A 15,184-nucleotide genomic window follows, 5' to 3' on the forward strand; every position below is an offset into this window, starting at 1 on the left:
TCAGCTAGAAAAAATAACTATAAACGGGAGCATTTTGCTAAATATATGTACTAAGTTGCATATTCATAATTTTACTTAACCTGTTGTCTACATGATAAGAAAGAATGCAAGGAGCTAAAGATCAAATTCAACACCTCCCATGTTACTAATGAAGAAAACTGACTGGATGTGTGCAAGACAAATGAGAGCATTTATAGGATGCATTGAGGAAGAGCCCAAACTACACTCAAAGGGCCAAGTGATGCTGACATTGTTATGGTCCATGATACTGGCACAGTGTAATAAACAATTCTTTGTGAATGTAAATAGTTCTCAACTTGGAAAAGATGTATAGTTCTCACTTTAAGTGAATCTTAGGCTGCATTTACACTGCAGATCTTGATGCCCAAATCCGATTTTCTGACTATATCCGATTTTTTTGACGACCCGCTTACATCATCTTTTAAAAGTGACCCGTATCTGATTTTTGCATTTACACTATAAACTGCTGAAACTACCAAACGTAGACATTCTGACCCAGAAAAGGAAGTAAAACAGCACGAAATACAATGGATGCAGATGCAAATAAAGTTATACAGTGTTTTGCTTTCCACAATATTTTGACTTAAAAGACATGAAACCTCCGCATTGCTCCACTGTGTGTATTCTTCGTCCTCCATTGCGCCTATAATAAGTCAGATACAACTAGTACATCTCTGGTAGGTTGACTCTAGCAGCACAACATTAGTGTGAGTATCTGTTTGACTGACCAATGGCAGACTGGTGTAATGTAGGAGAAAGCTGTTAGAATCATTATTTTAGGAGTTTCTAAAGTGGCACAGAAAATGGCATGTTTTACATTTAAAAATTACTGAAAAACAAGCAAGAGATACTGATTAGGAATATAATTTCATTGTCGTACAGTTCTGGAATCCAAATCAGAATCTGCACTCTTTTCTGTATCCAGTCCATTGTTATTGTTGTATCATTGAGGTTATAGTTTTATAGCTTTTATAAATATTTAAACTTTAAATCCAGTCCATTGTTATTGTTGTTTAATTTTGGTTATATTTTTCAATTTTAGATCTGTTACCATTTATTTTATTTCAAGTAACATGTTTTTTTATTCTTTTTATAGTTTTAGTTGTTGTTCTTATAGATGCCCAAAGAATATTGCAGAGTTGCATGTAATCTCAAGTATTGATCTCCTCTCTAACCAAATTTGGCCTTGTCTTGTCACTGTGAGAGTTCAGATTGTTCTGATGCCGGATCTTTTTCTGTGAATGTGTGGGAGATGAAGAGAAAGCTGAAAGAATGAAAACAGACAGACTGATAACCACGACATGCTGATTTTGGCTTCTGTTTTCAACTGCTCTCTCTCTCTCCTTCTAAATGATAGCAGAAGATGTCTGCACTTGTTTAGATAACTGAGCCATATGATATACAGCATTTCGGCAGTTTGTTGTTTTGTTTATGCGTATGTGTGACAGAGAGTGTGTGCATTCCTTCGTTTGTCCTCCTTTTAGACTCATGTTCCTCCCTGGTCAGTTTGAACCGTACAGTGTTAACAGAATTAAATATGCAGTGATCATAAAATAGCCCAATTCTGCAGTGACTCATCATCCAGCTGTAGTTTCCGGGAATAAAAGACCAAATTTGCCTACATCCCAGGAAGATGTTCAGTACCCCCATTAGCTATCTTTTTGATCATAATGCTCTCCGCTGAGTAATGTCTTAATCATAAAGGTGCGTGCGTGTATGCCTTCTTGCCATAAAGACCCAAATTAGCAGGAAGTCAAAATTATGTTTCAAAGCATACACTGTGTTTGACTCATTTCAGTAAGAGACTCCCTCCATAAAAGCACACTGATGTGAGTGTGTGTGAGTTTATGGAGTAATCTGACATTTCCTGTTTATACCTGATTCGAATGATTGTAAATGTTTGGACCTTTTAGTTTGTCTAGGTCCGCCAGGACGCGGTAAACAGATGCTGAAAAAGAGACTTATTTCAGAGCTTGATCCTCCGTAGGGAGCATTTTATTAACCAAGAAAACATGCAAAACACAGAGTACATGCACAATAACACACACACACACACACACACACACACTCCTGAATGAACTCTAACTACATGGTATGTCGCTGCCACCTACAGACCATAAGTATCTGCACTTCCAAAGCCAGTTAATTTCAGTCTGTTCACATACTTGTGCAAAAAATCTTCAACATGTTATTTTAATTAACATATATAATATATATATTTTAACATATATAAAATATATAATTTAATTTTTTTTTTTTTTTTTTTAAGGAGGAGTATGATTCATTGGCACATCACATACAGAACTCTTATTTTGAAACCTGGTTTCCTCTCATTATGCATACACACACACACAGACACTGAACTCAACCCTCTGACTGTGTGTTAGAGACACAATCTAGAATCAGATGGTTAAGTTTAACCCCTCACATCGCATACTTGTGTGTGCTTTCAAGAGTAATGTTTTGTTAGGTGTGTTTTGGTGTTTCAGTCTGACATTAATTATTAGGTCAAAGTCTATCTTGTGTGTGACTGTAATAGAGAGACAGAACATTAGTTGAGTTGCAGCCATAGTGTGTTTTGTGTGTGTCAGACTTCTTTATAGTCTGCTTTCTTATATAGCAAATTCAGCCAAAATGAATAACAAAATATGTTACACTTTCATGCAGATACAACACACTCAAATTACAGTTAATATATGACGTGTGTAAAGTTGCAATTATACAGAATAACCTTGCAATTGTGAAAAATGAAGTCACAATTTTGAGATATAAAGCTGCAATTACAAAACCAAGGTTGCAATCGTAAAATATAAAGTGAAAAATTAAGTCACAATTGCCTTTTGTTTTTACACTGGGGCAGAAACAGGCATCAGGAAAAAATATCTTATTCACTAAATTCACTGAATTTTTAGCATTATAGCAGTTAATCCTGTGATACGAGTAGGTGTGTTGTTTTTTTGTTTTTGCATGTGTGTTTGGATTTGGCTTCAGAGTCGTGTCACAGTGGCCATCTTGTGGTCAGTGGTGACACTGTTGAGAATGTGGCCTGTCAACTCTATGTGATTGTGTGCGTGTCTGTAAACACTTTCTGAACTAAATGATACCGTTAGCATAACCATACAATTATGGGGAAGAGAATGGGGATATATACTGGTACGTTCTGACTTTATTTATTTGTTCACTGTGTAAGAGAGCAGGAAAGCAAAAGTGTGTTTGCATACTGCAGCAAAAACAACATTATGTTGCACTGATTATTTTACATACTGCATTGTTCTCATTCAACGGCAGAAAACACGTTGAAACCACAACTGCTATGGTCTGTCTTTATCAGATCAGTCTGGCTTTGTTTAAAACCACTGGACCTGTCAAGCAAACAAGACTTGTCACATTGCTTGTTTTTTGAGGTAAAGGACTATGACTCTGATCCAAACCCTAGCAAGCTGCTTCATTGTCTGCTGTCTACATAGGCAGATATCTTCCATGTTAAATTAAAGGTAACTTCATAAGTGACTGAAGTGTCTGAATTGCCTCACAAATTGCCAGACTTTTGAGAAACTTTTCTTTGTCTAATGAAATTTCATTGTACTCAACTAATTCTAAGAATGAATACCCTGAATAGAATTAGTACATCAAGGTAACATGGCCTATGCTGCACTAACAAAGCACATACACTCAAGATTCACGAGGATGTTCTTACATAAACTTCCCTGATGCAGGCCAGACCATCTGCCTTTACCTTTAAGAGAACATCCATCAGCTGTATTATCTAGCATTATCTTTAAGAGTATCTCATTAACTCTGCACTTATCTCTTGGTCTATGTAAACCGCCTTCGCCTCACTCCATTCATTTGCCTACATTTCTTTAGTTTTTTTCTGCATACATTTCATTATCTTTCTTGTTTACATTAAAACTTGCCTCTTCCTGTCCTTTTCATTTAATGTTCATCCCATCCACTCATCCATCTGTTTTAGTCTTTCTCTGTAGACAGACTGAATTGTGTCCCAGGATCCTCCATGACAACCAAACACAACACATGCTCTTATGCTCCAAAGGCTGCATGTATTTAAAGGTGCTGTATGTAAGATTTTGACTCTAATAAAGCATAAAAATACCATAATATGTTTGCAGATATTTAAGAAACATGCTAAGTTAACATAATTGTTTATCTGAAAAACAATGCTACAGTCAGTTATTCCCTTTTGAAAATGTGCGTTCTGGGCCGGAATGCCGGTCTTTATTTTGGTTTGTGAAATCCGCCCACTAGAGGTCTGCAAGCCCGTCGGGTCCCCCTCATATAGCTTCTCTCCTTTTATTGTGCCCATATACGCACAGAGCCAATAGTTTGTGGGCAGAGAACACAAAGGCTACTGTATGAAATACTGTTATAATGATTATATTATAAATATTATGCATCGCCTATGCAATACGCAACGCATATATGCATGCATTAGCATACAGGTGACAGTTGACCATGCAGAGCATCAGGGAGAAGTTGGAGCGTGGGGAGGTATTAAAAGTTCCCAATGCTTTGGAAAAAGCTGCGTTTTGGAAGAGTTTTGATTTGATTACCACGACAAACAACGAGCCAATTGGTCATGTGCAATGCTCGCCATCTCCTCGCGCCTTTAAGAAATGCATCTATATGTTTTATGATTGTAATGAAAGAGTTTTTGTTTTCGATATGTTTTATTTCGTTAAGTACTAATTTTAAAGCTTTCTATAGATATGTTTATCATGTCTGTGACGCATGTATTCGCTGAGTTTCGGTTCATTTTTGTGAAGTGCTCCAGTTCAAGACCAGAAGGCAGAAAGCACATCATGTTTGTTTTCCTTATTTTAAAAACGTTTTGTTGTAGACCCTTAACAGTTAAGAATGATGAATTACTCTTACCTTATGAGCAAAAATGACGGTGTATCCACGGAAAACATGCAAGTGATCGTGCTGGTCCCTCCATATCCTGCAAAGCACGCTTTAGCTTCCACTCTCCGCACAAACTATTGGATATAGCGCACATTTATCTAGGTTTAACGTTTAAACATTGTTATATGCTTGAACTGTTTTAGTATCTATAGATTTTATTTTAGGCAAGTTGTGATGATTTGAGAAGGCTAAATTGATCAAACATATATGAGCAGCTCACTGTCTGCCGCTGACCACTTGGTCATTACTTTAAAAAACAAAAACTTATATTTAATCAACAAAAAAAAAAAAAAAAAACGTTTTTCGAAATGAACTTTAAAAAAAATGAAACAAAATATAATCACTTTGCCATTAAATACAAAACTGAACTATTTTTAATAGCTGAAACAGTAGTTTAAGCTGTTTTGGGAGAAGTGGGGTAAAAAGGCGGCCTCGATAATTCTGATAAGCTGTCAAACACATGCCGGGCTAGGGCCTGAGCGTCTCGAGCCAGGACCAGGCTAGGGCCTAATTTTGAGGCCCGTTCTGTGCTCTAGGGCTGAATGAGAGTTTGACCAATTTTAGATCGTGACACCGGGTTGTCAGTTGGCAGAGAAAAAAAAGTGTATTTCATTTCATTCATCATCAAGTGTGCTTGTTCCTGTTTGTGTGTTCAATCTGGTAACCTGCGTGTGTCAAGTCTGAGGAGGAGGGGGCGGGTGAAAAAAACCCTCTCCAATATTTTGAATTTGGACTGCAATACCTAGTTCAACCACTCTGTGTCAATCTTACATACAGCACCTTTAAGTAAAAATACTGTAAAACAGTAACATTATGAAACATTCTTTTTTTTTGTGAAATATTTTCTATTTCAATGTATTATAAAATTATGTTGTTTATTCCTGTGATGGCAAAGATTAATTGTCAGCATCATTACTCCAGTCTTCATTGTCACATGATCCTTCAAAAATCATTCTAACATGCTAATTTGCTGCTTAAGAAACATTTCTTATTATAATAAATGTTGAAATCAATTGTGTTGCTTAAGATTCTTGTGAAAACGCTAGTTACATGTGTAACTGTGGTTCTTTGAATTCCGGATGACTGCCAGAGATGGTGCTATGCTCTAGTGGATGACACATACCAATGCAGTCATGAGGAATGCCACCCACCTGCAAACATCAAGGATACTCCAGCAGGACTGCAGAACTCATATCATGGGAAGCAGCAACGTTGACCTTGGAGAATCGTGCAAAGGTATTTTGAGAGGACCAGGTAGCAGCTGCACAGACCTCCGCCAAGGAAACTCCCCGTAATGCGGCCCAAGATGAAGAGATAGCACTAGTAGAGTGACAGGTAACACCCACTGGTAAAGGTTGGTTAGAATTATTATGATCTCGACAATCCAACATGATAGTCTTTGCTTAGACAAAGGAGCACCCTTGTGTACCTCACCATAACAAATAACTGATCTGTCTGTCTGAAAGAAGCAGAAAGAAGCAGACTTAACATAGCACCTCAATGCTCGTACAAGACAGACCTCTCCCCGACTGCATTGGAGGGAGAAAAAGGAGGTTGAAAAGCAGCCAGATGAATAGACTGATTCACAAATTGTGTTGAAAAGACCTTTGGGAGGAAGGCTGGATTAAGCTGAAGAATGACCCCGGTATCCTCTGGTAACCAGCATAGAACGATTCACTCACTGACAGGGCATGAAGCTCACAAATGTGTTTGGCAGAAGCAATGGCAGAAAAGACACTTTCAAGGACAACCACTTAATATCCACAACATTCAGTGCTTTCAAATTGTGGTGTACAAAGAAACTCTAGAATAAGCAGCAAGTCCCAAACAGGAAAAGGAGTAGAATGAACAGGCTTTAAAGTACCCCATTATGCCATTTTTACGGTTCCTAATATTGTTTTGGGAGTCTCCTACAATAGGATTACATGCATGCAAAGTTAAAAAAACTCATCTTTCAAACTTTCATTTTCTCCACACATTGGCGCCTGTTAATACACTGGAGAATTCAGTCATAAAGTCCTTGCATGGTGGCATAGTAAACGTACCATCAAAATTTTGCCTGAAGAAAACTTTAGTTTGAGCAGGCTGAACAGATTTATTAAGACCCAAACAAGCCACTGCCATCTGCAGAATCAAAAGAATGTGGAGAGAGCATCCTGTGGGGGGCCAGGCTGCATGGCAGGTTCCACCGATTCTTCATCAAGGATATGTGAAGTAGATGCACTCATGGAGAGAGAGTTAAAATCGATAGTGTTTGGGGGTGGAAAACACTCTCGTTCACAGAAGTGTTCTCAGTAGGCGCGGCTGATGCCGGGGATTGTAAAGACTGAAGAGGATGTTTCATCTCTGCCATCTCTGAAGAGATAGTAGCAACAGTGTTCGATAGTGAGTGCTCATAATTTTCTGTCTGTGGTAAAGATTTCTTATTGGTCGGCGGAGCGCCAGCAGCCACTGATGTGCAACATTTTTGAGCGCACCGTGGCATTAAATACAGTTGTGCGAAGCTAGCCCACGAGTTAAGATCTAGTTCTGCAAGACAAAGCTATCTTTCTGAGAGTGGCAGCATGCTACAATGCAAACATGGATCAGTCAACTCTTCTTTTAGATGCTGAATCCCTAAACACCAGCGATCGTGTCTATCAACGGGAAGAAGTGTGTTCGGGCATAGTTTGCTACTTGGTGGAGAAACCGAGATATGAGAGCTGTGAGCCATGACTCCTTCAAAAATACGTCCTTGACACAACAATCAAATTTAATAATGTTTACTTATGTAATGAAGAAGGGAATCCAAAACATCCTTCTTCGGCTGGTCTGTTATATGTGGACTGGGTTTCATCTCCATAAACTCCAGAAGTTTGTACTAAATGAGCTGAAATGAAACTGCTTTGATCAGGTGTAAGGAGGCCATTTACAGCCTGACTGATGAAATGAGCGCTGTACTTCAAGACGCTCTGCACCTCACTGCATTTCCTGCAGCCATTCTGTATGTTCACCTAGCACACATAATCTCTGCCTTTACAGAATAAGACCAGGCCCTGTGGTCATAAACCACATCAAATCTAGGATCTGCAACCACCTTTGTGTATAATCCTGTTAATAAAGATAGGGAAGCCTTTACTCTGAGAAACTGTGGAATTAGTCTGAAAGTATCCATTTTGTAAGTAGTTCATTGACTGTGTTGTCCTAGGAGAGTCCTAGTTTCTTTCAAGAGCCCTGACATTAACATTGGAGACCTGGATGGTGTTGTGACCCGATCAAACAATGGTCCACATACCATCAAGATTCTGTAATGTTGAGGTTGAGTAGCCATTCTTGACAGTACATCTTTGTTTTGTCTTCCTTGCACTGAATTGTTTTGGAAATTTTTAATAGCTTTATTTAGTGGCTTGTCTTTCTGAGTTTTGTACTTTTAATTCTAATGACCTGCTACGGTGGAAAGCAGTGACCTGTGACATTCTTATTTAGTTTATTTCTGTCTTGATGAATTATATGTTAGCCTACATCAAGTGTGTGTGTTCATGAATTTTTACTGCCATCTGATTGTTTACACTTTTCCTTCGGCCTTGTCTCTAAATGTTCTCTGTAGACTAAATGGATGACTGATGCCATTTTTTCCATTTTTCAAAACTTTCCTCTGGTCTCTGTCTTTTTGTAAACTGATGGATTGCAATATTTAATTCTAGTTTTTGTGTGTGTGTGTTAAATGGATAGTTCATCTAAAAATATGGACTGGACTGGAGTTGTCATTCAAAAAGGACCAAAAACATCAAGATATCATAAAAATAATGTGTATGGTTTGTAGACTACTGTATATTCCAAGTCTTCTAATGTCAAACAGTATCTCTGTCAACTCAGTGATCCAGTGATAGTGGTTCTTGAGTGAATAGCTTGAGTCAATCCATGAATAATGGCTTAAATTTCATTGTCTTCTTGTTTCATTGTAGTATATACCCTTTTCTGAAACTTTCACTGTGCTTTTCCTTCATTTCATCCATTCATTCTGATTGCATGAAAATAAATACCAGAACATTCTTTAAATTTCTCAATTATCTTCAACTGAAGAAATTAAGTAACACAATTTTGAAACGACCTGAGAATGAGTACAGTAAATAATGGCAGAACTGCTTTTGGGTGGAGGAGAATTTTAAGAAAAACCAACTACTTAACAGTACTTAATTTTAGTGTAATTTTAATTGTAATTTGAATGAGCTTTAGCTCCTGGCCTATTTCAGTGGAGTCCAATCTTTCCTTACTTACTGACATCATGCTTTTATATGCAGACCTTATTTTTGCCTGGTTGTAACCTCTTGACAGCGAAGGGTATTCTTAGGGTGCTCTGTTTTTACAGCCCTCTTTATAAAAGGCTTCAGGGATCAAACATACACACATCAACAACATTCCTCCAGCGGTGTGCCCACAACAACAGTGCCCCCTCCCCATAAAAGGTCCCGTCTCCCACTATCTTACCCCAGAGTCCCTGCTGCCCTGAGGGCCATAGAAGGGCTCCATTGTGTGGAGAGAGGCACCTGGTTTTGGTTAGTGCCAAACTGGATACACACTCTCTCACACACAAACACACACACAGCAGGGTCAGCTCCCTCTAGAGGCCCATCTGGAGTTCATTTCCTGTCGGAGACAGCTAGCCATTACAGGCGTGGTCTGGCAGCCTCTTGTGATTGGATGGGAGACAAAGGGCAGGGCGAAACTGCATGGTCAATTCAATTATTGGCTTATGAGACCTTTTTGTCTTTCATTTTAGGAAATTTTTGCAATTTTGAGTGTTTACTTGGAACATATTTATAATTTCTAGAGAGTGAAACAGTCGGGTTCTGGAAGTAAAACTCCCATTCATTTTCTTCATAGGGGAATAGATTTTGAACAGCAACTTATAAAAGACAGATCTACTGTGAGCTACAAGGTTTTTAATGGATGGCATATGCTTTTTTAAAACCATCAGCCTGCATTATTTCAACTTATTTTTCAAATAATTGTATTTAACAGTATCATTCATGAAGAACTTACCTGTGATTCTGTAGAGTGATCTCAACGACAAGTAAACTGTCATTTCTTTAAAGCCATTAGGCACACAGTCTTGTACCTTTGTCTTTTTTTCTGATTTTCAAATACTATTTTTGCTTCAGATCAACATTTTTCATGTTTTGATTCACCTCATTGCTAGTTCGTTTGATTCATGGCTTATAACTCTTAAACAAAGACTTCTTTGAATCCTCTAAATGGGAATAATACTCCTGGAACCAAAGCCACTGAAAAAGTGGACGGGCGCTGTTACACTCGATTCTAAAATGGTCATTTCCCCTCAGAAATCTGGGAATCTTTTGGGCTAAAATGATTAGGCTCAGACCTGTGATTTCACATGAATAATTTTTGTTTCATTTTACATTTACATTGTTTATCAAAGCACTAACAGTTCACTGAAACAGAATGCCGCTTAATGAATATCATGCTTTATGGCGACAGTGTGGTGATACTGTACGACTTCCATATAAGCTTTACTGTAACCCCCTGTTTTTTCAGTAATTGCGGCTAATGGTTATAGTATCATCTTGATTTCAATGCATAACTGCAATGCAGTAGGAGTATCCGAGTTTTTTTTTTGGAATCCACGTTATCAAACCCATGTTTTTTGTGACCAAGTTCTTGTTACAGACATGATCTCATTTGGTTTTGAGATTGTTCTGCATACTTCATGAATTGATTAATCTGAAGGATTCTAATGTTAGCATTGGGTGGAGAGAGAAAATGTTTCTCTGAGGACTGAGAGTTTAGTTTTTTAACTTTCCTTTATTTCTTACTCTACTTTGTCAAGGAAAACCCCTGGACACTAAATTAGGGGAAATAGCGTCTCAGATCACTACGTCAACAGCTGTAAATTTAAAATCTGTGCATTTTTCTCCTGTGTGTGTTCATGTTCTAGTGTTTGTGTCTCAGCAGGTCACTTAACTGAACAGCCCAATTAGGTGAACATGACCCTCATGCAGATGTCAGGTGCTCGAAAGAATGCAAACACAAACCATTATGGCCCTGAACACAGAAGAAGAACTTTTAAAACACACCACACACACTTTACACTCAGACAAGTGTATATATGTAAGGGATAATGTACATCCAGCCGGTTGTTATCTGAGAATAAACCCCGACAGGGTGATCAGGACCCCGACGCGAAGTCTTGTATCAGCCTGAAGGGGTTTATTCTGAGATAACAACCGGCTGGATGTACATTATCCCGTTTTTTACATGGCTAAAAAGATTTGTTTTTACCATATATGTTGAAATTAATGCTGAAGTCTTCCATTGTAACACGCGGTGGCTAAGTGGCACAAGATGGTGCCATACAGTCAACGATAGCATAGTGACTCGTAAAGCATATAAGTAGTACAGGTCAAAAACTCGTAGTTAGATTAGATTTTAAAATATAATCTTATATTTTCATACTACAAATTCAAAATATAAATTAAAAATGTTTGTGTTAGTACCAGTGTGTTAGGGCCAAAATGTTAGCAGGGCAAGTAGAAGTCTGAACTGCAGAAGCTGAAAAAACCTGTGTTTTAACCCTCAAGGGTGTTATTTTTTCTTGTTCCTCTGGATGTGTCCTAGCTTGCCTTGGCTACCAAGTGAGGAAGGACTGTCATTAAAAAAATAAATAAATAGGTGCATGGCAGCCCTACCACAGCTTATCCTTTCTAGCACAGAATCATAATGAGAGAATGCATTTGAGTGTCCTTTTATAGTTTGTGAGGCCAGATGATGTTACTGTGGTACATTATCAATCAAAGTTGCAGAATATCTCTTACCATCATGATACACTGACAACATCATAATCCTTACTCTCACTCTCTCTCCCTCCATCTCTGTCTCTTATCTTTCTTTCACCACTAAATGAAGTAGAAAGAGAACGCCTAAGCACTGTTCCACAAATATTTGGGCTAAGGGTTTCGATTTCACAATGTCAAAGGATAAAAATATGTTTTGTGGTAGAGTTTGGTGTGAGTCACATGCCTTTGTGGGAGTGTTGTTCTTGTTTTCTCTCGATTTTACTCATTGTCAAACACGGATCTGGGCATTGATTCAGAAACAGAACAAGACTGGATGTGGCACTCATGTTAATCTCCATTTTTTATCACAATGTCTGTGGACAAAGTGTTTTGTCATTTTGCACATTGTCAAGTTCAGTGAAGTGATGATTTATGTAATGCAATTTACTTACACATAAAACTCTATCACATAATGGTCCTGTTTTCTGAAATGCTCATCTTGTTGATGCCCATGTGTGTTTCAAGATTTCAAGGATTTTCTGATCCTTCTTTACCATCTACTTGCACAGGTCTTCAAAATTCCTGAGCTAATCTTTTAACCCGCATAATACAAAAGAAGGAATAAAAAGAATTTTGAAGGAATTTGATAGTTGGCTTATTCAGACCCACTTTCATTTCTGACAGAATTGGGTTGTTTTGTTTATCATTGTTTGTTATCTTTTCCTAGGAAATGTATAGCTTTACAATGGTTCCTTCCTCTCAAAGAGCTGTTTCTTTTTAATGTATATCCTTTTCGTTCATGGATTGAAGCATCCACAGGTGTGACTCAATCCGATTCCAGTCATCCGCCAACTCAAAGTCCCTCCCTACATTTTCCAGGCCCTGATTTAGAATGATTATGTCCAATGGACGAATGAGTGAGTCCTTCATATCCTTGCTGTCTGGCTCGGAGGTTACATGGAGCACCGATCTGAATTAGCCGCTGGGGCTCGACGATCCTTGCTCGACTTCCTTCAAACAGTCTAAAACGTCTCAAAGTCATGAGAAAAAAGCATATTATAAGTTGACATTCAATTTGATTGCTCGGCAGTTTTTTTATTGTTTTGGAAATCTAAATTGTAATCTGATTCTGAGATCCTGATTCTGTGTGCTGTGAGGAAATCTCAATCCCTAAAGCAGATAATGGTGTGGAATCTCATTTACTTCAAGGAATACCTACAACACACTCCATTTATTCTCTTCTGACTGATAATAGTTGCCTCATAAAAGGGTTTCAGGTTGGGCCGCTTTATGTTCGGAAAGGAAGGATGACACACAGGGGCCTATTGGGCTGAGACTCCATGTTTCAGTGCTTTGGAATGTATTGTTTGGTTGTCATTGTACTCTCAGGCTCAGTGGGAGGATTTTGTAGTTTTCAGATATGAGATTCTGAAGCAAGGCCAGTTCAGCGCTCTCCAGAGAGAGAAACCGTGTTTGTGTTAGGCAGAACAGCTTTGCTGAGCTCAATCGGACATTTTTTTTCATCGCAATGAATCCAGCCTCAAGGTTATTCGATTTTAGGGGGTTTTCTAATACACACACATTTTAACACAAGCACACAATCATTCTCATACTCACATGAACACACAAAATAAACACATTGATGTGTATCCTCAACAGGTCCATTGTCCTCACGTAAACCGAGCAGCTTTCCAGAGAGCAGAGTTGTATTTGTTTCTGATATCGCCTCCTGTAGATAGATGGCATAACAGGAGATATCAAATTTGTGGAAACTTTTTCAGGGTCATCTGCACTTCACCTTGGTTGGGCTTAAATATTGGAACTTCAAGAAGCATTCCCATTCACAGGTTCCCTATGTAGGTGGCAACATTGAAATGTCCTGCAACTACTGTATGCAGATTAGGCAGTTAGTTGATGGCATAATAAACTGTACTTATGTTAATTATTTTTAATATACTTACAAAAAATATTAATAATGCAGTAAATAATTGTGCTTTTTTTTAATGTGTCACATTATATTAATATGAATATCATCAACACACTACCATTAAAAATTTTTAAATAAGTCAATAAGTTTGTTGTTGTTTTGTTTTATTTTATTTCTTATTTATTTATTTTGTAATACTTTTCAACAAGGATGCATTTAAATTAGTCAAAAGTAAAAGTAATTTTACAAGTTACAAAAATGTTCTATTTTCAAATAATTGCTGTTTTTATTTTCTGTAGATAAAGAGAATCTGGAAAACAATGTATCAGTTTCTACAAAATATTATAGTAGCACCACTATTTTCAACATTGATAATTATAACAAAAAATGTTTTGTACACTTTTTTTCAGAGACAATCGATTCTAACAATAGCTTAACCTATACTATTTGTTTGTGAGAAAAACTATTTGTTAACATCAAAAAGAAAAAGATATTTTTTGGCAGATGTCATTCCCAAATTGAGCTCAGTTCAAAGAATTAAGATCTTACTTCATGGTCAAAAACTAGTAATTGCTCCCTTCAGACACTGATTTTCTACAAGAATTTAACATATGCAGAAGTGGAAAAGGACTGTGGGGAGGACTCTGACATAATGATTGATCATGTCCATGGTAAAAAACTATAGCATAACTTTTATAATTCCTGCTTGGATATAACTGTCACAGCTGTAGTTTGATAGATTGCAATGCACATAGTTTTTAATACCGTCTCTTAATAGTGCTGGGATTGATGTCTTGTCTCTGTTCTGCAGGCCTTGGGGGACTCTGACCTGGCTAGAGGTTCTGAAAACAACTTCTTCCCCTCATAAAGTCCTAGTGAACCTGGAACAGGTTCTGACTCTAAGTTCAGGCCTGAGTGAGCTGAGCATTGATGATCTTCTGGTGCTGCTAGCGTTTATGTGTACTTCTATGTCTCAGGAAGCATGTCCAGGTGGCTGTGCTGATGGAGAAATAACATGTATGAAGAAGGTGGGAATAATTAGTTGGGGAATTTGGCGCTTTGACACTCCGACTCACACCGCAGACCTCATTAACCCTCTGCTGCATGGAGATCACAGGTAAGTGGTGGAATACTAGTTCAGCGTGATCCCGTACCCATATAATAAAGCAGGAATGTGTATAGAACAATCAGTCAGTCATCTGTTGGTTGATGGGAAAGGGTTAGATTATATAATGTTATTGTCACAAGTTTTCCACATCACTGAGTTGATTTTCATGAAGCTGGTCCATGACCAATCTCTTGTGCGAGCACACTATTTGATTAATTGAAACATTTGAACAACTTTAAACAACCACCAACAAAACCGCTGCACAGCTGCTCTGAACAAAAAACAAAAACTCTCACTTCACACTACATACATCAGTGGGGAAAAGAGCGGCAACTGCTCGCCTTAATGGTGACTCTGACAAACCAGCACACGCATTCGCTCAACTGCTATAAGTTTGAGATCACTCCTATGTCTCCTAGGACACACTATATA

The 15,184-nt window shown here is 37.9% G+C and overlaps 1 pseudogene; it reads left to right on the forward strand.

Moving 5' to 3' along the window:
- Positions 1-14,765, forward strand: part of LOC122148917 — a 53,904-nt pseudogene extending 39,139 nt beyond the window's left edge.
- Positions 14,766-15,184: the final 419 nt, after the last annotated feature.

This window comes from Cyprinus carpio, chromosome A20 (assembly GCF_018340385.1).
Source record: "Cyprinus carpio isolate SPL01 chromosome A20, ASM1834038v1, whole genome shotgun sequence".
Lineage (NCBI taxonomy): Eukaryota > Metazoa > Chordata > Actinopteri > Cypriniformes > Cyprinidae > Cyprinus > Cyprinus carpio.